The sequence below is a fragment of the Hylaeus volcanicus genome, chromosome 7 (assembly GCF_026283585.1).
Source record: "Hylaeus volcanicus isolate JK05 chromosome 7, UHH_iyHylVolc1.0_haploid, whole genome shotgun sequence".
NCBI classification, from domain to species: domain Eukaryota; kingdom Metazoa; phylum Arthropoda; class Insecta; order Hymenoptera; family Colletidae; genus Hylaeus; species Hylaeus volcanicus.
The window spans coordinates 2840977-2865677 of NC_071982.1; the positions used below are offsets into that span (position 1 = coordinate 2840977).

Sequence of the window (24701 nt, forward strand, 5' to 3'; positions counted from 1 at the left end):
TAAGTTTAAACAACATGTATCAACAAACAGAAACATTCAGAGGTAAAAACTACCGCTGGCCACTGAGAGAGGAATGTGTGTCTGGAGAGAACTATCATTTATGTACGACAAACGCCTCACCTAACCTCAAACAACACGTACCAACACACAAGAACATTCAGAGATGAAAGATGCCTCAGAGCCCAGTTTACGTATCGTTTTCCCGCCCCAAAATGAATGATAAACACAGTAACCCAGCTTCCGAGGAACGAAGTGCCGCAGATGGATGATCCATGCATCATCGTCAAACGTATCCCCAACCTAATCGTCGGCTCGATCGTTCAATTGCTCGCAATTAACCAGTGGGCGGGACCGGGGGAATAATAAGTAATCGCAAGCGTTTTCAGGCGGAGTGGCCGAGCACTCGGACACGTGGAGCAGCGTTCACAGCTGTGCTCTATCGTGGTATAGAGGAAAGAACGTAATTCCGTGCCACCACCCCCGGCCTCCTCGCGCCAGATACTGTGGGACACGCCAGGTGCTTCTTATGGAGGCGGCGGCCCAGGTAGATGATAGATTTACAGCGAATCATTTTACACGGCTATTGCGGGGATCTGACGCGCGAAGAAATATCATCGACGTTAACTCTCGAAAAGCAACGACAGGGTGCTCGGGGGAGGGGGCAGAAGCTTGAAACGCGATATCGTGTCGCCTCGACTCGTTTTTCAGGATTTTCTGCGGGTGGACCAATGGCGTTTCGTCGTGAATTCCGTGGGTTACGGATTATTTCGTCGCGGAGGTCGTTGAAATCTTCGTTTGGGTTGAATCGAGAGATCGTTATTCGTTATTCACGAATATATCACGAGGGAAAGCATCGGTACCCTAGGACACGGTACCTCAAGGAATCCAATGACAACAGAATCGACTCTTTCGCAAGCATCTACCATGCTACGTGAGATTAGCAGGCCCCAGGCCCTTCTCGAGGGGCCTTACCGCCGCTGGGAGTTCCCCGCGATCCGAAAGAGCGTAGGCGACGTTCCTGCGAGTTGACAGCCGGTTCTTCCGGGCGAGCGAGCAGTGATCGCGGACCCGCGAGCACCGCGATCGATCTACGGGGTCGAGGCCGATCAACGGGGCCCGTTTTCCCACGAAGTCCGATCGAGATCCTCTCCGACCATTGGGCGGGCGGGGTGGGGGATGGGGGACGCCGCCGAGTGGAGAAGGGATGACGGGCCCTATTGCGGTGGGACGAGGGGCCCCTTTGGACGAATTCCAGAAAATCTGGCCGTTCCGAGTGGACCGTGGAGAGAAAAATAAAAAGGAAAGATGGAACGCGTGTCTCGAGTGTCGGCTCGGAAGGAGGAACCCAGCCACCGAAAAGTCGACGCGACGTGTGCATGCATATGCGCGCGGACGTTTTCGGGGGATCTTTGCCCGGGGTATTGAAGAGCAGACAGGGGATTTTGAGCGTAACCCGGCAGCCGCGTTTCTTGGCGGCTCAGCTTTCATGCGGCGACCACGAGCCTCGAAAAACAACCGAGACTTTTGGCCGTGCGGCGGCGGCGGCGGCGGCTGGACCAACCGCTTTCCCTTGCTCTTTTTGGAGCCGACCGTGAGCACCCGGTAAGTGGATAAGGAACCGATGTTTGCACCTTCCAAGAACGTTTCTCGACACGCTGAGTGAAGTCTCGACCGACAGAGACGGGCGACACTTCATTCCAGTCGTAGATTTTTCAGGTTAAACTTTCTTAATCCTTTGCACTCTGCGCTATCTCGTTGCAAAAATAGTCTGAATTTTGAAACCTGTATTTCTTTGTATTACTAGACTCGATCATAAATTCTTTAGCTTTCTTCAAACGCTGCAACCACTGCAAACATGAAGGAGGCTCTTTCAAAGGAGGCTTCAGAATTTTGTTTTTTAATATATTTAATATATTCTATGATGTATTCCATACGTCAGTCCCATAAGTATTCGTACCCTCTATATCTATCGAAACATGCATGTTTTTTAAATTTGCACTAGCATATATTTATTCTACATAACGACTAACAAAATTTGTTAGACTTACGAGTGCAAAGGGTTAAAACACTATGTTCTTATTGCAAGTGTTTTAATCTCTTGCATTCTACTGACTTATCTTGACTGATTTCGAAGTCATTTTTAGTTTCCATTCTGAGAATTGGATCTATTTTTGAAAGTTTTTTAATGTTTATAATCTGAATTTCATCTATTTAACTTGTTAACTCGGTTTAAATTGTCATAAATAAAATTTATACTGAGTTGTAACGCACGATATATCTTTCCCCCTTACTTTTCAGTACACACCTTAATGATTACGTTACTTTTTTAAATTGAAGCGTACAGCTGACAAGATGTAGGCCGCCACGAGCAAACACTCGCGCGTTTAAACGGTTTGTCCTTGTTAATGGAAATTGAAGGGACCCGCGAAACAGCAAATTAACATATGTCATTCTCGTAAAGACCCCGTAAACGGTTTTTCAATTAATTATGGCCGGCGAATTTCCGAGTAATCGAAGACATCGACGGCGTTCAGCTGCCTTGGGACATCTGTACGCGGTGTTATGTTATAATTCAATTTCCCTGGATACTAATTTTAACTTTTGCGGGAAACCGTTGTCGCAAACGGTGTTCACCACTTATTACGTAGTTAAGAAATAATAAATAAAAATTCCAGTACTTCGGGCACTGCGTATTTAAAAAAGTTGTCTTAGGATGAGCATGGGCGTATCTTTTAAATAAATGTTTGATTACGTGTATCAGTAGACAATTTTCATTAAATTAAAGTAAATGTATATATTCATGAGAAACTGCAATTTATTAAAATTCTATTTAAATCCATTCTAAGATTTATTCAATAAACTTTTCCAACTCAGAATATATTCGTATTAGAAAGAAATACCCCTTAAAAATGGCGAAAAGAATTTGGTTTCACGTGGTGTGAGGTGTTGTGTTTCTGTGTGAGCACCCTGTACATCGTTTTCAATCCGCAGAAATTGCGCGCCAAGGATGGTACGTTCAAGAAGCGAGACAGTCGTAAATCAAACTCCTGACTCCCTTCGAGGTTCAAATCCCGCGAAATCGGGCTCGCGGTCGCGGCTGATCCGTCCCGCGATTCGCTCCAGGCTTTTTGCCACGGTCGATCCTAGTCGAGAATCGTTTCGACTCGTGGCCACCGTCGTCCCCGCCTCCGTTTCCCCGTTTTCGAGTCGGTAGCCCCGCGACTGATGGCGTATTACCGAGCTCGTTGCGTTTCGCGGCGATCATCAGCAACGATCATCATATGTTAGCTTGATATCCGGTGATTTGCCCTGACGCCATGCCGCGTGATGGTAATCGATACCACGCGTTTCCACGACGCTCGGGCCACGGCTCCCTGCTCCGAAGAAAGTGTGAAAGATGTTCCACAAATTACGACACTCGGGGAAAATGTGGAAGGCACCGTGCCGAATTTTATGGTCGTCTGGTAAATCACATTTCAGGTACTAAGCAAAACTGAAGTGTACATGAAGAGTTTTTTTCAAAAATTAATTTCCGTCGATATTCCGCGTAACGACACCGTGGCAAATTTTATCATTCTCGGAGGAATCACTGAGATATAGGTGATATCAACATTCATAGGTATAAAGAATTTTGCCAAAAGATTGAATAGCATCATTGTTCCACGTGTGAAAGTAGCCATAACTTAATTCAGATGTTAAACTTGAGTAATTGTTTTCGATAAGTTTGATTGTACACATTTGACCCTTTTTATCAATAACAATGCCTCCCTCTTATTGTGTTTAACAGCTGGGGAACTGAAAATCTTCGATTCAATTGGTGATTGCCAGTTCCCAGCTGCATTGTAATTGGCACCTGACATCCAAGCATCGAGGTCTCTGACGATTTATGCGAAGCCACCCATCATCGTTCGACAGGGGCGCCCTATTTTCAAATATAGCATAATCCTTTCGGTATTGTTGCTTTCATATTAATTTTAATCCTCTGACAAGAACCTAAAACCGAGGTTGAAAATTACTATCGTTTCTACCAAAAATTTGTACGAAACAAAAAAAGTCACAAATATAATTTTCAATAACTATTATTCTATGTGTTTGTTGCCAAAATAAACTATAGGTGAGGAAAATATCAGTTTTATAAATATTCGTATGTACCCTTTATATTATAGCTATTGAAGAAATTTGTCTAAATTAAATGAGAGGTTTTACGTTTCCAAATAAATGCTTCATTATAAACATGTACACAAATAAACTTTACACTTGTGTATATTTATAACGAGAAATTTGTTTGTAAACAGCAAACCTATCATTTAATTTAGACGAATGTTTTTGATAAATATAGGGGGTACGACTACTTACGAGACTGACTGTAGATAAGAGTCGGTGCATCGTTACCACCGGTTATATAAATCAATTAATGAAACCAGCTCTGTCTCGAGCTAATCTGTAATTGTTACGGATAAACTTATCTAATTGCCGAGTCTAATCGCGCGGCATTCCCTCTCGATTGGTGGGAACCTTTTCAATGAACATGTACCCAGGTCGAACAAAGCGGTCGCTTAAATTACGCAAAATGCCGCCGGGCGGCCTTATCATCGCGTAAAGTACCCGAATTAAGCCGAGCAAAGTAGCCGAAGTAAGCAATCCACGCCACACGATCCACGAGATTCGATCTTAGCCACTTTACTCGCGGCAAGGAACTTATATCGCGCGAGATTTCATCTTTCTCATGCTACGCCAACAATGTCCTCCGGCAAGCTGGCCCCCCACCCACATTCAAATCCGTTGAACACTTTAACCAAGTAATTGTTTTTACAACACCCGCCACTTTCATTGCAACCTTCTTCTTTATCAATTACTTTTGCATAACTTTTACAATTTTTTAGGTATACAAGTGTCTCCATATTCATCGCTGCATAATCTGAGTAGCTGACCATATCTGACCGTACCTGACCGTACCTGACCATGGTCTGGCCATTATCTAATTAGCACCTGAAAAAAAGAGTTAAATACATAAGTCACTCACTGAGACTTATCGATGCCCCAATTAAAGAGATCGATATATCTCCATGTTAACTGCACCTTCTATGTGCACATCGCCATCTTCTTCTTTAGTTCCATAAATTCTAAACCTATGACCTAGGAACCCCTGTAAAATATATAAGTCGGTAGAGAAGACTTGAAAAGTCCCTGAGACCTATCGATGGCTTAACCAAAGAGATTGATAAACCTCCATGTTAACTGCCCCATCTATGTGCACATCACCGTCTTCATCTTTAATTCCAAACATTCCAAACCTATGACCTAGGAGTCCCTATAGACAACGAGTGGAGTCAAAGAACGAGCGAGGTGTCGGGCAATTCGTCGCGTTCGTCGTCTGGAAGCCAAGGTACCAGGAGTAATTTCGTCGGTGGTGTCTGTTAGAACAAAGGCCTGGGAATTAATTAGTAGGCGCGTATATGGCGAGTCCCCTAGAGGGCGCAGCATATGGCGCGATCGCATCATCGCATCGCCACCTGGCCCTCCCTTTCGCCTCTCTGCTTTCGCTTTTCTGTCCGAAGGGGGGCCGAAATGTTGTTGCCTGGATGGACAAACCAACGGTCAGACAAAAAGACTACCACCGAATCGACAGGGGTTGCCGGCCAACCCTCCCTCTGTTCTCCCGTTCATGACCCGTGAAGAGGAGAACATGCTAGCTGGTCGTTCGAATGAATTGCCCCGGTCTTCCTTGTGTTTGGACTATTGGGGTATCGTTTCCCTTTATGTTGATTGATTCCTGTGCCATTTTGTTGCGGTCAGTGCCGCTTGGTAATCCGAAAGCTGACTGAGGGGACACTGTGCAAGATGAACCTCCATGTTATCAAGGTACATTATAAATGATACGCAATTATGGTAGGTTTATTATAGAGCTAGGTCTGCTCCGTTCTGGCGACAGTCTGAACAACATGGCGTAGAATGTCCTCTGGGATACAACACGAACTAATTTTGTGTGCGAGTCCAAATATATGTGGAGGTAGATGTTCTTGAATCTCTTAAGAATATACTCGAAGATTAGTTAGTCCACTTTTAGGTTTTAAAAATGCACTCAGAGCCTAGATAGTCTAATCTAACCTTCATCTAGCACCTCGATAAACTATACCTCCTAGTTTTACGCCTGTAGAGCCTAAGAACCCCACCTTGAACCTTTATATCTACTCAACAGCCTACCCAACACCTCCACAAAGAAGCAACTCAAGCCCGTCGCCGATGAGATCGAATCCCACAAACCGAAGGATTAGCCAGCCGTCACGGGCCATTGACTCTCACACGGGCCAATTAAACGTCCATCGACGGCCGAACGAGGAACGAGCAAGCATATCGTTTTCAGTGCTCGCGAACGACCAGGACAGGGCTCGAGGGGAACGGTCGGGAACACGGGCAGGGGTTGTGTCTGAGGACCAAGTGGCGGGGGGCACAAGTGGCACAACATGGTGGTGAAATAGGGGAGGCGAATGACTGGTGTCGGTTACACGGGCTGGCACTGCAGCCCGGGTTTCGTTCGGCTACCCCTGCGGTTACCTGCCGACCCCCTCACCCCCTGGCTCCGAGAAACGATGTATTTATATTTCTATACGTTCATCGTTTGACCCGGTGTACGTGCGCCCCGACGCCCATCATTAAAGACGCTAATCACTTCCCGGGAACGAGCTGGCTTTATTTGTTAGTCTTGGGGTGGTTCATTTTCGCGGTTGCAGCCGGGAACCGCGATATAGACTGTCTGAAGCGATCAATCAGACTTCCGAAGACAATTTAACGTACACAATTTTTACCGGAGTGTGAGTGTTTTGTTGTTATGATTGACTCGGCATTGTTACGAATGCTACAGTCACATGGCTGTGTTGTGTGTCATATCTATGCAGAGATTGTCGATAAATGTCGCGGTGTCAGGACTATATCGCGACACTTATCGACCAGAGGAAGTGAAATTGAATTGTGGCTGTACTGGAGAGACAAGCATGACAGAGTAACTGTAACTGAGGAAGTGGTAACCTTGTGACGATTGTCTAAAGAAGCTTTGCGACACTTATCGAATACTCGTCGTATCTCGAGAACAAAGCGATGGATCGCAAAGTGGTAAAGGACATTCCGGTATCTCTTCACGAGAGGAATTCGTATGTGTTGAGTTGTTCTTTTAGAAATTTCCTGTGTGTATATATGCATACAGATAGGAGCCTCAGGTACCGAAAAATTCCACTTCGCAGTTGTTAATACGTGGCAACCCTGTTCGACCGTCGTTGGTAGAGTCCCTGAAGAACGAGTTCGAATGGAACACCGCACGACCGTGACCTTTGATAGTGGAACTAATCCAAAGTACGCGTATCATGACGGCATCACGGCGCATTAAATGCGCCGTGTGAAGTCACCGGTTGATCGATGACGATTATTAGTCAGTGGACCAGTCGGACGTTACAAAAGGGTTCTGCCTTTAAATAATCGGGCGACTCTTGACGAGCGATTAAAGGTTCTGTCTCATCGCCGCTGCCGCCAAGCGGAGATTGATGCGCGTCTCTACGGGCTGCGAGAAGAATCAGAAATATTGCATCCTGCTGGAAGACGAGACGGTCCTCCGCTGGGAAGGACTCGTCTTCCGACGACCCGAGGACCCCTCGCGAGTTTCAACAACTTTAAGTAAGTATACTCTATTATTAGATGAGATTTTGGTTCAGGTAATTGGCAGTACCGTTATTGTTACGCGTATCTTCGTGCCTTCAAAGGTACCAAGAGATGCTTGGGTGAGCCCATTTAAATGCCTCACCCTTCGCAACGCGTTGCTCATAAATATCTGCACGCCCCTGCTTTCCATTGGCGCCCCGGCGTAATAAATAAATCTTGTAACGATTTTTGTGTGCCTTATCCGAGGAAACATCTAAGGCGCTACTCCGTAACAGAATTAAAATTACCTAGGCAACAGCATGATTTAAGCGATCAGATTGGGAGGACGCCTACTGCCTGGAACTAGTGACTTGCGATAATTTGAAATTACAGAGCTAGGAACGATTTGAATTAAACAATTCATGATACAAAAGAATTCATTTCGCAGAGTGTTCAACATCGAAAAGCTTTTAACATTGACAGATTCGAGAAGCACGTGGCCGAGGACAATTTTTGAGCAGGACATTTTTATATCGAGACTTGAACGAAGATTTATAAAACTTGGGAAACTTTGAAGTTAACAAATCTGTGTTTTAGAACATTACTTTGAGAAACTTCTAATTAAAGATTAGTAGAGTTAATAAAGATCTTAGTAAAAATAATTAGATTAACTCTCACTACTTCTCAGTTCGGGATAATTCAAGACCAGAAAATTTCCCTTTGAGAAACTCCTTGCCCAAAAAAAAAAAATTGAGCGCGTTGGTCACGTCTGTATGACCATGTCGAAATTCAACATCTCGGAAGTTGCGCATAAAGGACGGCGCGCTTTCACCGGTCGTTATTATCATTATGAAATGCAGTGGCACAAGCAGTTCGTACCGATTAAAAACATTAATTGCATAAACCGGTGATTAACTGAATCATCGCGGTCGGCTTCTATGGCGTAATTTTCCCGATCTAGATATCCAGATACGTAAGCAAAACATCTTTGTTTTATCAACGTTTCACGTTACGGAGCTGAACAAGGCACCGATATTCGCTTATCAGAGCAAACGATTATCCGTGTTCAACGTACTGAGCGTTATTATAATTTCAATGAAATTATTACAATGCGCTCCGGCGATCTAATTAGAACTACTTTGTTCCTTTTCATTTTTACAAGCGTTTCGAGCGAACGGCACTAACGGTACTGGTGAGTGGAAGTTTGATGAATCCCCTGTCGTGACTTCTGGCATAATTAAGGTCCGCGGTCGGAGGAGTCGTTTCGTACCGAAACTTCTTCCTCGCATCGAAAATTCAGCGGGATCAATTCCGGATGAAATACGAGTGTCGCGAGTTGGAATCATCGTCCAACGGACGGGATCGTTAAAATCGTTCCAGTCGAATCGCGGACGTTCCGGTGGGAGTTTTAATTCGACTTGAATTATGTTGTACCCCGGATGATTGTCGGGAAACCCGATGGAGTTTTTTTTTTGCCAACGTGCGTTTCTGCAACGGGGAACAATAACAGAGAGAGGCGTGTAAAAAGAGTTGCGTTACGCACTGTAATTGATCGCTATCGGACGAGCACGCGTGCAAACAGCCGCTTTGCAGGTCTAACCATCGCCCAGCGAGATAGCTCGACATACATAGGAGATTACAGGCTGCTACAGAGAAGCTAGTTCCTACGCGATGTAATTCCAATGAGTTCGCTAATTGCTCATCCCCCTTTGGGACTGCATGTTCGCAAGATTTCCTATCCTCTGATGGAACATCGGTTTAGGGTGATCACCGGCAGTTTTTTCCGCGATAGGAGGATTAATCGGTCCGTTGACGTGTTGAAGAGTCGTTCTAATTAGTTAAAGATACAATTAGACGAGATGAATAGGCTTGTAATAGTCTCGAGCATAAAACAGATTATACTGTTGCTTATTTGCGTTACAAGATAACGCTTTTAAAGGTATGAATTTAATGTACGTGGCACTTTAAATATCTAGTTTAGGTATCCTGGTGTAGATACAGTATATGTATACTGTTAGTCTGGAGCTTGGGACTCCTTGCTCTACATCCCAACGATAGGTCTAGAGGCTCCAAGTGACTCCAATAAGCCTAGATGTCCTAACTTAGATATTCTATCCTTTGGTGTAAGCAGTGGAACCCTAGAATTCCCAAGGTACATATGTACCTAGGTTTAGACATCTAGGTACCTAGACATCATGGTCCCTCAGGCTCGTGTCTTCTACCTCTATTGCCTCTATCATCCAGGAATCAGGCACGTCCTCGAAGAACATGCCGCATAACCGAGGATTCCCTGGGAAGGACGAATGCATCCGCGCGAATGACAACAAAGCGCGTGTCCCAGGCGTGAACCCGACGCGCGACGTCGCCTGCGAATGCAGGGTGAAGTTAAATGACCGAGCACATGCAAAGGTGTCTCGTTCACTGGGTCAGGAGTGGCAAGAAGCCTTCCGGGCATCCAGCTGATCGCGGCATGGCGTGTTGGCGTGATGCGTGCTGTACCCGCACGGAACGCGGAGCTTCTGGAGGCCGTGGCCTCTGGTATCGTGGATCCCGATGGATCCTCCGCCCGTTGGATCGGAGCTCCGTGCCATGCCGTGCCGTTCCGTGCGTGCGTTCAATTCGCTCGCCCTTTGCTCGCGTGAGAAGTTCACGTATGAGCGGGCGAGTAAGATCGAGAAAGTATCGGGGACTCTGTAAATGGGTGAAGAGACCTCGATAGGTGGACGGCCACTGTTGACATCGCTCAGGAGCTTTTGGATAGCAGTTCTCCTTCTACGATGAGCATATCGGTGGAGAAGATCCCGGAGGCAGTCTAGGTTATAGTCTTAAATCTCAAAGCGAGATGAGATGGCTTCGGATCGAGGCGGTCCTAGGCTACTGTTGACATTGGCTCAGAAGCTTTTGGATGACAGTTCTGCCATGTGCATATTGGTTGGGAGGATCCTGTACGAATCCTAGAGTGGTAGGTCTTGAAGGTTTCCTGTCTTGGATGTCAAAGTCAGAAGAAGTATCTTCCCCCATCACTTCCATCATCCTCCATTAGGATCCAAGTTTTATTCCTAAAGGGAATCCCTAAATTCTGGGGCACTAGACTCCAGGAGCTCAAGGTCTCCTGTTAAAACACTAGCTCGACGATGGACTAGCTCCCGGTACACAGTTCAAACGAAGAAGTATCCTTCCTCATCTCTCCCATCATCCTCCGCTGTGATTCAGGTGGTTCCTCTGCACGTGTTATCAAGGGTCTCTATGTCTATGCGTTTTTCCAGAGTAATCGACTCGACCAGCTGGAAACGAGGATCCTAGCGATCCATCGTGGAACCGTGGCGCAGGGAGCAACGTAAATCCAGGGTGGCCGACAGCGAAGTGTTAATAACCTTGGCCGTGTAACGCGGCGAACGCTATGAGCCGAGTGCTGATTACCGCGGTCGTTAATTCTCGGCTAATATACCACCGTTACACTCGATATCTGTGGCCGAGTTGGTGCGTGTGCACGTGCGCACATACTTCGCGAGGAATTAGAAGGTCGTCGCGTACACTATGTTAAGGCGATAGCATCACGGCCATATTTATATCGCGATGATACTGTCTCGGGTTACGGGCGGAGTTACGGCAGCTGCGCCATGTCCGCCAAACTTCTCGTTGAGCTTCGCTTTCGTTTGTCCGGTGAATAGATCCGGTCGCTTATGAGACATCGGAGGTCTTCACTCGTCGTGTGAACTAAAATGGTGAAATTGATCAGTGGTCTGCGCGACATGACCTCAGAGCGTCAACATTTATTTATTTCATTTATTTATTTCATTAATTTATTGGGTGCAATGGGCAGGTGACATTACTTCAGATTCATGAAACCATTCGGTGGTCTGAACATCACTGGCTGTATCTACTGAAATTGTAACTTGGTCTGTCCACCATAACCCCAAACATGAAATTATTCAACGAACCATATCCTCGACCACCAGAAATTCTTGAGACAACTGTTAAGTTATTGAACTCCTATTGTACACTATGCACAACATAAGCTCAAATTTCTACAATCCATCAATGATGTTATACCATAACCTCAAACTCCTAAAATTACTCAGTGAATCTGGTGTATAACGTCCAAGTTCCGAAAGTTCAACTGAACGAACTAAGAGATTTCGCGCCAAAATAGTTGGTTAGGTCGAAGTCTCCGCTAGGTGGCGACGTGGCCGGTTTTGCGCCATAACCTCTCGGATTGATATAGGTGAATTAGCATCGACGGGATGTGTGCGTCAACTAATAAAGTAGACAGCAGGGTGTAGCGTCAGCTCCGTGCGCATAAAATTTCACCAGCGTATGAATATGAATCGCCCGTTGCGCCGGTAATTAGAATGGACGCGTATCAGTAACCCAACAGCGAATTGGACTGTAATAACAACTAGTAATTATTATCAGCGGCGCGCGTTATATCAGACTGATGATGATAATTCATCAACGCGGGCGAACAGGATGTCGAGATTTTCGTACGGATAAATAGACCACGATGAAAGTTCGAACGGCTGTTATTAGAGGCAATTTGCAATTTTTGCATATGCATACGGGTTTAATTATCGGGCTTTTCTAAACGCTGAGGCGTTTCGCCGAAGAACAATCTTTTGATAAACAGCGGAGTGTTTTCTTATTTCGCAAAACAAATCACGTCACGCATTGTTACCTTTTCGTTTTCAGATTAAATCGTTATTTTTAAATATTTTGATAAAACAGATAGTGCTGTCTAACAAATTGAATTTTTTACATATTTTTACATACACATTTTACATAGTTAATGAAAAATATTCGTGCTGTAACTTAACACAAAATTCACATATCCCCAAGCTGGAAATCGAAGCGAGAAATGGCCACTCGAAGAGGGTCGTATGATTTATCGCATCGTCCATTTTTTTTTCCGTTCACGTGAATTAACCACGTAATGCTTGCTAAAGACTTGCGTTTTGTCGATCAATCATTTTCAATATGGCGAATTAACGCGCCGCGACTGCACCTGCCGCACGCTTTCAGCGGAAAAGCTGGGGCAATATATTAAACAAACGGGGCCTATGTGTATTACAGCCTAATTGGAGCAACCGTTCTATCGCATACCGTAAAAACAGATAACTGGCGTTTAGCTACACGAACGCAATTGTTTCTGCTTTTACGAAACCACCACGCGCCGAAACCCCTCGAGCATGAACGAAACTTTTCCGGACTAAAAGAGTTGTCGAATGGGAAAGGGGAAACCCTCGAACGTGGCTGCCACCTCGAGCGTGGAAATGTAAAGTTCATTAAAACGAGGTGCCTCAAAGTGATACTTTGCAGGCGGAAGAAATAAACACGTATCGCAAACTATATTAGAGGTTAGTTTTTAATAACAAGCTGCACCTCTTACGCACCGCTTGTATTATTAGCTTTATATTCATGAATCTCTACACCTCCGTAATAAAGACGATAAGAAAAAGTATCCACCGATATTACAGCGAAATATAAGTGAATACTTTCGTTCGCTCTGTTGGATACCAAACGAGAAAGTACTTAGTTAAAAACTATATTTATTTAGACTTCCCAGACCGTATAATGACATCGCTTCATTGTATTAAACGTCGATGAAATAATATTTATATTGGAAGTTAAATTGTAGTTTTCGATATTTTTTAGGCAACAATCTCTGCACTCAGAAATAAAACATAGTTTAGAGTTTTCCTCTGAACACAGAGTGCGCCCTTTGACCCCAAGTTCAAACTCTCTGCGCATGCCTACTACGAACTACCAACTTTCAGCGACGATCAGAACGTTAGGATGCACTAGAAACGAGTAGTACGTTAACGCGATAATCATTGCACATAGTTGCGCACCGGAAGCATCGGTGTGGTCCATAATACCACCCTGGTCTCTATTTAGACCACTTCCTTCGCTATTAAGGACGCTCTCTCTCTCCCCCCATCTCCCTCTCACTCGACGGTTTCCATACGCGGACGAGGAAGAGGGGACAGAGGCGAGCTCGCGATATGCCACGGATGGCAGGTTCTTCTTGTTAAAGGGATTCTCCGGCCGAGTCTTGCTCGTTTTTCTTCCATTGCTTTCTATAATTACGCGCAACTAGCCTCTTTTTCCTGAATATGTTAATGAAAATGTGTTCCGCGCATGCTACGCCCGATCCCGACTTCGGACAAGCAAATCTGTTTGCGGAAAGATGCAAACGCCGCGATACAAAAGCGATACTTCGACGTTTAATTGGTTAATTACGATGATCAGTGGAACACCGATAATCACGAGCCTGCGGAGCAAAAGACGTAAACATGCCTGAACACACCTTGGAATTATCCAGTTGGAGAGAAGGCAATTCTGATACTGTCAACTGAGATTAACAATTTTTTTAGGATATATTTATATAGTATATATAGTATTATATAGTATTATATAGTATATATAGGTATTATAGGAAACGGAGGAAAAAAAAGTTCATGCATTTTATCTAGAATGTCTTCACAGATAGGTTAATCTGTTAGAGGTCCAGGACATATGTTATTAACTACAAGTCCAGATTTTTGAACATTATTACACAAGGTTCTGCTGTACAGTGTTCCAAATTTGTCCGTCCAACAGCTTTTCCAAAAAGAAAGTTCCCAAATGGAGTAAAATTTCCAGTTCTCTAAAACGGGCGGACTTCTTACGCAGAACAAGGGGATTCCCGACTCAGGAATGGGATCTATGAAGCTTCCGAAGCCACTTTCGTCCTTCAATCATCTATCCAACGCTGAGGAAGCGTTGAAAACAGTTGGCAAGGCAGGGTGAAGCAGGATAAACAGTCACCCAACGTAGGCTCCGAGCCCCATCCTCGGGCGAGGTGCGGTAACACCGGAAGTGGAACTGTAGCACGACAAAGCGCGAATCTCCGGATCGCGAACCGTGAAGCGTCCCTGATGCGTCCGTCGGGAAACGAAAACGTAGTCCGTAACAGTCTCTGTGCGAGGGAGAAATCGGCTGGCGTTTTCTTTTTAACGAACCCGTTGCCCGTTAGTCGTTAGCATGCGCCTAGAACCAGCGCCTGGCTGGATAGTGATCTTCTCGGGCACCCGTTCACCGACCATGAGAGTTCTGAATATATTTTTATATGAAAATCCAGCTGCGAAGCTAGTTAGAACGGACTCGGGACGAAATTTTTCCGCGCACGCACGCGTTCACGTGACGGTCGAACGGGACACGGCTAAAGGAGACTCGTGTAGCCGATTCCTATCGACATGTGTGTGTCGGGCGCGCGTTATGATCGCGATGAAGGAGGGAACACGCGGAAAAATCCGAACACCGTGCACCACCGTGAACTCTCCTTGTGGGAAATTAAAAATCCGAGGGGAAAAACCAGACTGGTCGAGCGGGGCGGCTCGAAGAAGCCACGTGAGTCCGTTTTCAGCGCATGCGCGCTAGCTTTTCGTCGATACGCTCAGGTCCAGGGATAAAGCGGACATGGCGTTATTCCGGTGGACTATGGAGTCACAGTGTTAGATTCTATGAGTTGGAACGTTATCGATAAATAACGAAAGGATGTTGACGTCAGGTGACAAAATCTGGTGTCTAGGATTTGCAAGGGTTGAACCTATAATTGCCGCGGGCCATAATGATGTTGGGGTGAGCAGGCCTCATAGACGTTTCCCCTACGAGTAGTACAGGTACTATTTACTAGATCGTCCCAACGCCTAGTGACCCATAAGTGACCCAACCTTGGCCCGTCGGTGGCCCATCAGCCAGGATATACAGAAACTACATAAGACTTCGCATTGAAATACAAAATACACCAATTCGTTCTGGAACGGTCTGGAAACACGACGATGGTGGTGGAGGGCGACCGGAGGGGGGTGGAGTTGTTCTTAATTAAAATGATTGCCGACGTTACGGCTAAACTCTCGCAATTATGATACCCTTCTCCCATAAAAGTGCTGCCCGATGCCCACTGGTATTCTTCGTATATTCAGCTAATAACACCCTTACGCCACACTTATCGGGGTTCATCATCGCGCACAACAGCGAGGCCAGCGCATCGAGCAACGAACATTGGATAATTTCCATGGACTCTTCGTTTCGACGGCCATGTGATGTCACGTGAACAACTTTCATTGAAATTGGTTACCGAGAACCGGATTCTCGCCGAATGCTACCTCGCTCTGCTTTGTTGGGAATGAGGACTTCTCAGTTGGTGGGTATATTAATTGAGTCTTGAGGTTCAAACGTTAACAGCCTTCGAAATGTTGCAGGTTAGAGATTGAAGCGATCTGGATGTTACAAGTTTAGGAGTCTTGGAATTATTTCTGAGGCTACAATATCGATAAATTTGGATCTGTTAGGGAACTGGTTACATACTCAACCTGGAATCATCATCGAAACTTTCACCGAAACTGTTGCCACGTTATAGCCCAATTTTACACGCTTAACGACAACAATGTTGCCTGAAAAATTTCACAAATAACCTCACTAATAGCCCCCAAACCGAGTATTAACACGTTTCCAGGAGATATTTCAACGACGTACCTTCTTTTTAATTGTCCAATAATTTTTAATACGTCAGTATTACGTGGGACGATTAAGTGTATCCGTAGCCAGATACCGGGACCTGTTTTCTCGACGTTTCCAATCGAAGCAGCAGCCAACGCGGCGTTACTCGTTAATTTTTAATCGGGCCGTCGATCGAGGCGCTCTTAACGCGATCGATCGGTCCAACGTGATTGTAGTTAAGCGGATAGGTGCTAGTACCTGCGCGAAAAGTGGCTACGCCGGTTTACATGGCAATCGATTTTCCTACCACGTTTGATGATCCCGTCCGATTGCGGCTGACGTTCAGCCGCCCGCAGCGATGTACGCAGCCTTAAAGCCTCGTAACCTGTCCACAGGCCGTTTCGTTTCGCCTGTGTTCGTACCGTTCAGACGGCCCAGCCATCTGCGGACCCCGTAAACACCGTCGTATGAACAAACTTAATGCGTATGAGCGACTCCGGCAGGTGGACGTCAATTTAAATCTTTTTCCACGATTTTGACTCCGTGTCGAAATCGGTTCCCTTCGGCTCCTTTTGCACGCGACATCTTGATCTCCTGGTTTCACTTGATCACTTGGAGAAGTGTCATCCAGTTTCGAATATTAATCGAAGCGAATGTTAACTGATGCGACGTGCGTTGCTTAGGTACGTATTCGTTTCCAATAATCCTTTATTATTTGTTTATTTGAAATGTGAGGATTGCGATATTCTTTCTTGTGTTTATATTACGTTGCTGCAAACACTAGAGACCAGGTTTGGGTATCAAGGAGGTTCCAGCCCGTGGAGAGTAGCCGAACTAGTGGCGCCACTGGGACAGTGGTGTGGCGCTAGCTGTGCACCACAGAATAGAACTTATGAGCTGCTTATTGCACAAATGGATCACCTTCATAAAACAAAAAATTCAGAAATGCAATGTAATAATGTACATGAATGTTCTAATGCCCCAAACTCAACCATGACTCTCCCCATAACCTAGAAACTACACTCAAGGTGATCCAGAGAGGATGTTCATCCCCCACCTGGTTCCATCATCTCTTCCATCGTCGATACACGAAAACAATTTCTATTTCAATCACCATTATAATTTTTCTTTCAATCTCCCAGTTAATTACCTTTCGACATCGAATAGTCACTCCCCCAGCGATATTATTTATTCATGGTCCCGCGGCAATTACGTCCGCCGGCGATTTGCATCATATTTCATTAGCGTGAACGCGTCTAAACACTTTGTAAGGAAGATACGGATCTTTACGACGCGGCACAGAAGCCAGGACTCGTGATTATTCCTTGCGTTCGATTATCCGAACGATTAATCGTTACGTATCCGTTGCGTGAAGTATCTCCCGTCGAATGAATGGACACGTTACACCGTGTCTGTTTCCTTTCGCGTGACCATCATTGACGATAATGTTGTTACAGGGCATCCAGCAGGAAAGCATGAATGTAATACAGCGAGACGCTGCGAAGCGGCCACTTTCGTACATGCAATTATCGCGTTGAGTGGTAAATGATGCTAAAGGTACGTTGCGAGAGACGCGAAATTGTTGATATGCCGAGTCATGTCCGGTTAATACGATTATAGGCAGGCGCAATTTACGGGGACTGAACCCTTTTTTCAGGAAGACAGCTAGGTTAGGTCCCCGAAACTGTTTCTATTATATTCTGTACGTGAAAAAACTCCTAACGTCTTCAGATCGTCCGTCCAAAATTTACTTTCCAATATAAAAAAGCCAAATTGGTTAACAAGACCTCAAATCGAGTGTCGCTTAATTCGAATACCCAATTTATTTTTATTAAACGAATAACGATTAAGTATGAAGCATTCCCTCGTTGAGTTTTCCATGGACTGGCCTTTTTTGATCCAGATAGTAGCTGATTTCGTTAAGGTAGAATCGAGAAAGGTGTTCAACCGATCGCAGATCGACAGCGTCCCGTTTCCCTCGCCCATATAAGTCGATATTCCGTCGGTCTAATTGCTGCATTTTTAATAATGACGTTAATGAGCGATATTTATCGCGTGTCCGGTCCCCGAGCCCGTTCGACCGCTCTGTGTCGAACCGATTAAAGGCAAATCGGATGTTGCCCGTCCGAAAGGAGGACCGACTGTCGGGGCCCGTACACTGGCGATACCGATCGCAACGCGTGCCATTGCCTTCCGTGAACCAGCGGCCCTATCAGAAAAATGCAGCGGCCGCGTCATTTCATCGGAAGGGCTTGATGGCCCGCGGCAGATGTCTCAACGAACTTTTACGGTATCTCGATCGACGTTCCAGCCGCCGATCGCGACCGATCGCGAGCGATCTTCGTGCCGGGACGGGAGAAGGCCTGCTTAAGGAGGATCGGACGTTCACGGCTAATAATGCCTGCTACTGGTGTTCGCGATCGCTTCGGGACACGGGCTCGTTTGCGCGCATTTTTTTGACGAGCGACAGAGTCATTCTGGAATTTCACTTTTGATAGTTCGAACGCGCCCAGAGGTGCTTGACGTCAATAGGTGAGAAGTCGATACGATTCTAAATCTCGAAAGCAACCCATGTATCATGCTAGACGAAAAGTTATTATGAAAAAGTTAAGTTATTAAGTTATTATGAAAGTTAACCTCGTTTCTTTATCAAACGACCAGATGATGATTTAGGCAGACCCTCATCTAAGGTACTTTCCTTAATGAGGCATTTATTTTCGCTGCGATAATCCTTTGTTGTTTTCTTGCTCATTTAAGTTACCCCACGAATAACCCACCAACTCCCAAAGAAAAATTAATTACTAAAATCACCATCTAATTCCATGCAGGACTAACCATATCGCAGATGTCGGATAACCTGTCCGGGACCTACGAGCCCGCGATCCCTTATTGACCCAAGGAACACGAACGGGAAAGCCCCCACCTACGACGAGGCGCCATCGCCAAGAGGTTCTGTCGCGTGCCGATAAAAATAAAACGGACAAACACGTCGGTCTGTCGTGCCGCGAGACAAGCGGAAAGGAAATCACTTTTCAAAGCCCGTGCAGCTCGGACTCAATCGTCGCCCCGGGGCTGATGACTTCATAGCAATGATGCGGGTGCCTCGCTGAGCTCGTTGCTCCGAGGGAAATCGTAAAGGCGGACCGCATCGCGATAATGACATGAAAAATGAACTCGGCCGGAGATAATCGGCGAAATTAAATAATTGCACTGGTCGGTAGAACGAGTCCTGCCGACGAATTTAATCGATTTACGATCTTCCGTAATCCATCGTTGGCTTCCGGTCATCGCTACCGCCTGGAGATCTGTTTCGTTGATTTCTCCGTCCTTCTCCCCTCCGAGGTCGTCCTGTCAATCTTCCTTTAGCGCTTGCTCCGGTGCTTCGAGTCTCTTCGCCCCTTTTGTTCGCCCGCCATTTTCGTAACGTCGTTACTTTGAGGCGCCTCGGCATCATGGATATCGATACATCGAAGATTTTGTAAAAACCTGACTTTGAATCTAAAACCCTGTCATTCTGTTTCTACGGCTCCTATATCCCGATATCCTATTGCAACGAGCCCTATGACCTATCACCCTACTGCTCTGACCCCCACTTTGACGCCACGTGTCTATCGCGACCTAACATCGATTGAAAAAACCCTCCATTCATCTATGGTTCCGTTCCTAACGTTAACCGCTTCGTATCGTCTCACCTTCTCCCTCTCCGTCTCTCATCTCTGTCCAACTCCTGCTCCTTTACGGAAATGTCCGTTCGTTCCTTCCCTCGAACCAGCCTAACCTCTTTTCTCGCTCTGTCCCCTTCGTTATACCAGTTTACACCACCCCCCCCCCCCCACCGCCCGGTCCTGCTCGTTGTCTTCTTCCTATGCGCCTTCGACTTCGTACTTCGTCTCTCTCTTCCCCGGATCCCCTCCTGTCCTCCTCTCGTCACGCAATGGTACTCTCGGTGTCCCTCCCCGCCAGGTGTCAGATCGAAATGAAAAATGCAAATGAGTCGTAATGATGAGAAGGTAACTGTATCGATGTGTATCTCTTCATCAACGTCCACGGTACGCGTTCGCAATGCACGCTGACGCGGACGGACGTACAAGGTGTTCCACGAGGGAACAAGGATGGGTACAGCTCGGTATTCTTGGCGCAGAACCAACAGCCCGCCAAGGCCAGCTCGCTGTACGTGACGTCACGAGATGTCACCTGCACTCGATATTGTTAAAGAGTCTGGTCGGTTCAGGTGACCCCTGTGACAGCCACCCGAACACGAGGACCTGTTGTCCTATTTGGATGACTCGTCACCCTGTTCCTACGACCCGTATGACTTGTCGCTACATGCTAGACCTTCCCTGTCCCACTCGATAGCTGGTAGATAGGCATATCGAGATCCAAAAACCTAACTTCCAACACGATGTTGTTCTCTTAATACGAGCTCCTAGCGAGGAGATCGTCAAGGGTCGCGTTCAACGGTATAATAAAGAATTCACGACTTTCACGCAAAGTTCCCGACGTTGCGTCATTATTCCACGTGCGGCGGGTTTTGATTAAGGTGTCGGAGGGTGACGAATTGTGTAATGAGGATTTGATGCCCTCGCGCGGTAAGCAATTAGTCCGCGGGGATTATTAATGTCTTGAACTAACAATTTCATCAGGGACCTTATTCAGCTCCATCACGGTTCCATCTTTCCTCTTCATCTGTTTGCGGCAAACTTATGAAGAATTAGTATGAAGATTAGTGCACCGCTCTACGGTGATACGCGACGAGGAAGATCTACTGGCCGCGTTAGTACACATTTTGCCATGGTAATCAAACATGCCACGTGCAAATAATGGATGTCCCTTAGTGGAGGTTAGGCTGTACCTCTGTACGTTTTATAATGAGGTCTACCAGTGGAATAGGCTGTTGGAACTTATGCATGAATTTAAAAGACCTATCCAACCTAACCTCGATCACATCCTGGATTCAAACCTCCTACAAAATGGCTTACACAAATGCTAGAGAATAAAACTTACAAGATCCTCTATTTATATGAGCATGAATTCGTTTATTCACATCGAGAGTCGGTACCTGAAACCCTTAAACCCTTTTTCGATTCAATTTTTTCCATAGAATCACCCCTTACTCGCTTGCACCACCAGTTACTGGACACCCTGTATATAAGCAGTGAGGATAATATCGATGAAAATTGATCGAATGAAATTCTACGATGAAGATCGGACCGTCGAAGAGTGTCCCCGGTGGAAAAAGCGCTGGAACACGAGGTTGCCAGCAATAAGATCGACGCAGAGAAGGTTAATTACCGAGACCCGTCGCATTGGACCTTTTCTGGGGCCTACGGGGAACGGCAAAGCGCGAGAGAAGGAACGGTAAGCGTCAATAAAAAAGCGAAAGAGGCGCAACCCCCATGATCCGCTATCTGGATCTCCTGCAACGTTCGCCACCTTTCTTCCCCTCCCCACGCCTGTTTCCTCCTTCTCCATTCTTCGTCTTTCTGTCGGGTAACCGGAGGCGAGGACGCACCACGTGCCTGCTTGAAAAATCAGCGCGTTTACCGAGAGGCTAATTAATTTACATAGCGGAGCAACGCGGCCCTCGTTTCTTTTCTTTTGCCAGCCGGAGTCGAAGGCGCCCTGCTGGGAAATAGACGATAGTGCTGGGTTCCTGGAGAATTTTAATCAACGTCCAACGTCGAGTGTTTCGCGAGCTGTAACAAGTGTTGCCACCGGTGTACGACGAGAGGACCGTGTACAATAGCATGCACGATGAAAATTTATAATAATTATCGAGATATCTGCCGGTGGCTCTCAAAAGACCGGTATTTTTTTCCTCTTTGTGCAGGTTTTGGGCGAACGCGATGACCAGTTGCTCCACATTGTCGAAAGTAACGGATCCACTTTCTGGAATGTTGCTCCTTCCTGTATTTCGCGTTAGTCTTCATAAAAACGCTACTTTGCACGGGCGGGATTCGAGAAAGATGATTCCTTATTCCAGCTACATTCATGTCTCGACACCTTCTCGGATCTCGGCAATTCGATGCCAACACGTTAAGCGGCATGTCTGACTATGAAGCGAATCTATCCACTGCTAACGTTGTGTGCGCGATGTCCTCAGGTTATTCCTTAGACCAAACGCGAAGCTACGCATCACGATGAATATCCAAAAGCAATGCTAGCTGTCACCAAGAGGGCACGATTTCCACCACCGGCTGGTTGGATGTTTCCAGAAACGGGGGACTCCCATCGCATCGACGTAACTCCAGTTCCCATTTAAAGTCCTGAACCCTCTGCCGTGGTAGATCGAATCCCGCTCCCATGCGAGCACCGGGGCCCCAAACGGCCGATGAACGACGAGCGGGTCGCGGCGTATGCAAGGTAATGGACACGAATCCGGATCGTAGTCTTGGGTGCGAACGGGAATGCGAATGCGAACAGGAACAGGAATGCGAACGCGAGAGACAGCGGAGGAGCACGGAGAGCGTTGTCCAGTTCTGGGGCCTGCGAGCCACGTCCCGATATCGCGGATCTCGCAGTATATCACCTGCGGGGCACAAGAGGTTGCCCTGGCCTCTACTTAGCGCTCTTGTTGCTACCGGCGCGATCCTGAGAGCGGACCACGGGCCAGCCTCGGGCATTGTTCACACCGTTTTAATAGGTATTCATTGTCGGACCTCAGATCTTTTCCGAAGACTCCCGGGAGAGTGTCGCCCGATGCCCCGATACCTGGGAGTTCTTGTGCATTACCAGCTCTCGCATGTCGTCTCCGCCTCCCCTACTGCTCTCTCGCTCCCTCCGCCAGGGCACGTTTAACCCTGCCTGCTGCTAGTTCAGGCTCGCTAATTGCTAAAAACGCCGCGTGCCTCTCCGGATGGAAACGGAGGAGCTGCAGGGAAGGAAAGTTTGAAGGGAGAGTGATCGATACTCTTTAGCGCCATCTAGGTCTCTGAGAAAGAGATTGTTTGTCGAGTTCTAGGTTTTGTTAGATCATAGATACCCCATCGAAATAGGGAGAGTAGGAAGACACCAATTGTGAGTGGAAAAGATTAACAAAGCTGTTGAGACCTAGGTTTCCTAGCTAGAGTAGGTAGCCCTTAGAGGCACTGAGTCTTCTAGGGCACTCTAAGTGTATAATAGTCATTATAGGTCTCCGAATTAGGAAGGGACAAGTGTCCCCAGAGAGAGATAGCCAATCCTCCATGTCAAGGTGAACAAAGAAACCCTTCTCTATGGTGAGTCTACTCTCCCTAGTCCATTGCACCCTACCTCTGGACACCATCGAACTACCATCTACTCTCAAGCTAGCTGGATCACCCTATCCAGAGATGGTCAAACGAAGAGAAGCATTCAGGACAGGGATATTATCAGAGTTTCCCCAGGTGTAAAGGGGGGAGGCGATCGTTCGTGGCCAGGTTCGCAGTACTTAGCGGCGTTAAATCGATAAAAGTGTAGAAGCCGCATTACGAGGGTTTCGTGTGGGCACACTTAGAGGCCGCGCACGTTCGTCGTGAGATTCGAGTTGCCTTCTGCAACTCCAGACCCGGGGAGGAAGATAATGGACGAGAGAAAGAAGAACGTCTGGCCATTATTCCGCGGCGATTCTTCGATTGGCCCCACCTGATTGCGATTGCGGATGAGATTGCACACCCGCGGCGCAGGAAGCCGCGCTGCTGGCGCGGTTGCATAATTCCCGGCCTGGTCTCTTTTCCTTGTCCCCCTTCGATCGGAATTTTCTATTTGATCGGGAACCCCGGCTCGCCCATTATCGATAGTCATGGCTCTAGGAAGCAAACTATGTCCGATTACAACTTTTATCCTCGATCTAGTTACTGGATTGCGAACTCCGTGTTAACTCCGATCAAAACCCTGGACTTTGTATGAGACAGGGTACAACTTGTATTATAATCATTATAGAATGATTCTATAGGGTGGTGAGTATATTTGATCATAATTAATATTCCCAATTCAAGTGTTATCAACACAAAACTTGTTTTGATGCGACAGGGTACACCCTCTCCCGTGCGAATCATTTTAATCCTTGAGACTAACATCTTTTTAGTAGAATTCTTGGAAGCCTCGAATCTTTAACAAAAATATAAAAATAAAGAATCAACGAAATAATCTGAAATTATGATTATATATCTAAAAGGCGTTGTACGACGTTAAGCAGTTGATATCAGAGGTGACCTAAAATATAAAAACGTCATAGCCGCGCGGATATCTTGACTAATTATGAATAAGCAATGCAAATGGGTTAAAGCAGTGTTACGATTTCGCGTCACGAAGGGATTATAAACTCTTCTTTCGACTGAAATTGCAACCTTCCAGCAAATGTGTGCCCCAGGATCTCGTAATAGGCCCCTGAATTGCTGCATTGTAGTTTCCTTCATTTAATGCTACATGAATTTATTTAAAAAATAAAATAAGAAACGCAGCTAAAAACTACGTAAACAAAGACAAAAACTGTATAAATCTCGACTTAAAGGTGTCCTCCAGGAATAATACTCCTCTAAGAATCTGATAAAAATACCTAAATTTCCTGAAATACTCCTACACGTTTTCAAGCATCATTTCTGTAACATCGTACTTTAACAATAGCAAACAAT

The 24701-nt window shown here is 46.1% G+C and overlaps 1 protein-coding gene across 1 annotated transcript in view; it reads right to left on the reverse strand.

The window, feature by feature from the left end:
• Positions 1 to 24701, reverse strand: part of LOC128880558 (circadian locomoter output cycles protein kaput) — a 134287-nt gene that overhangs the window by 60322 nt on the left and 49264 nt on the right. The gene's annotated exons all lie outside the window — the stretch shown is intronic.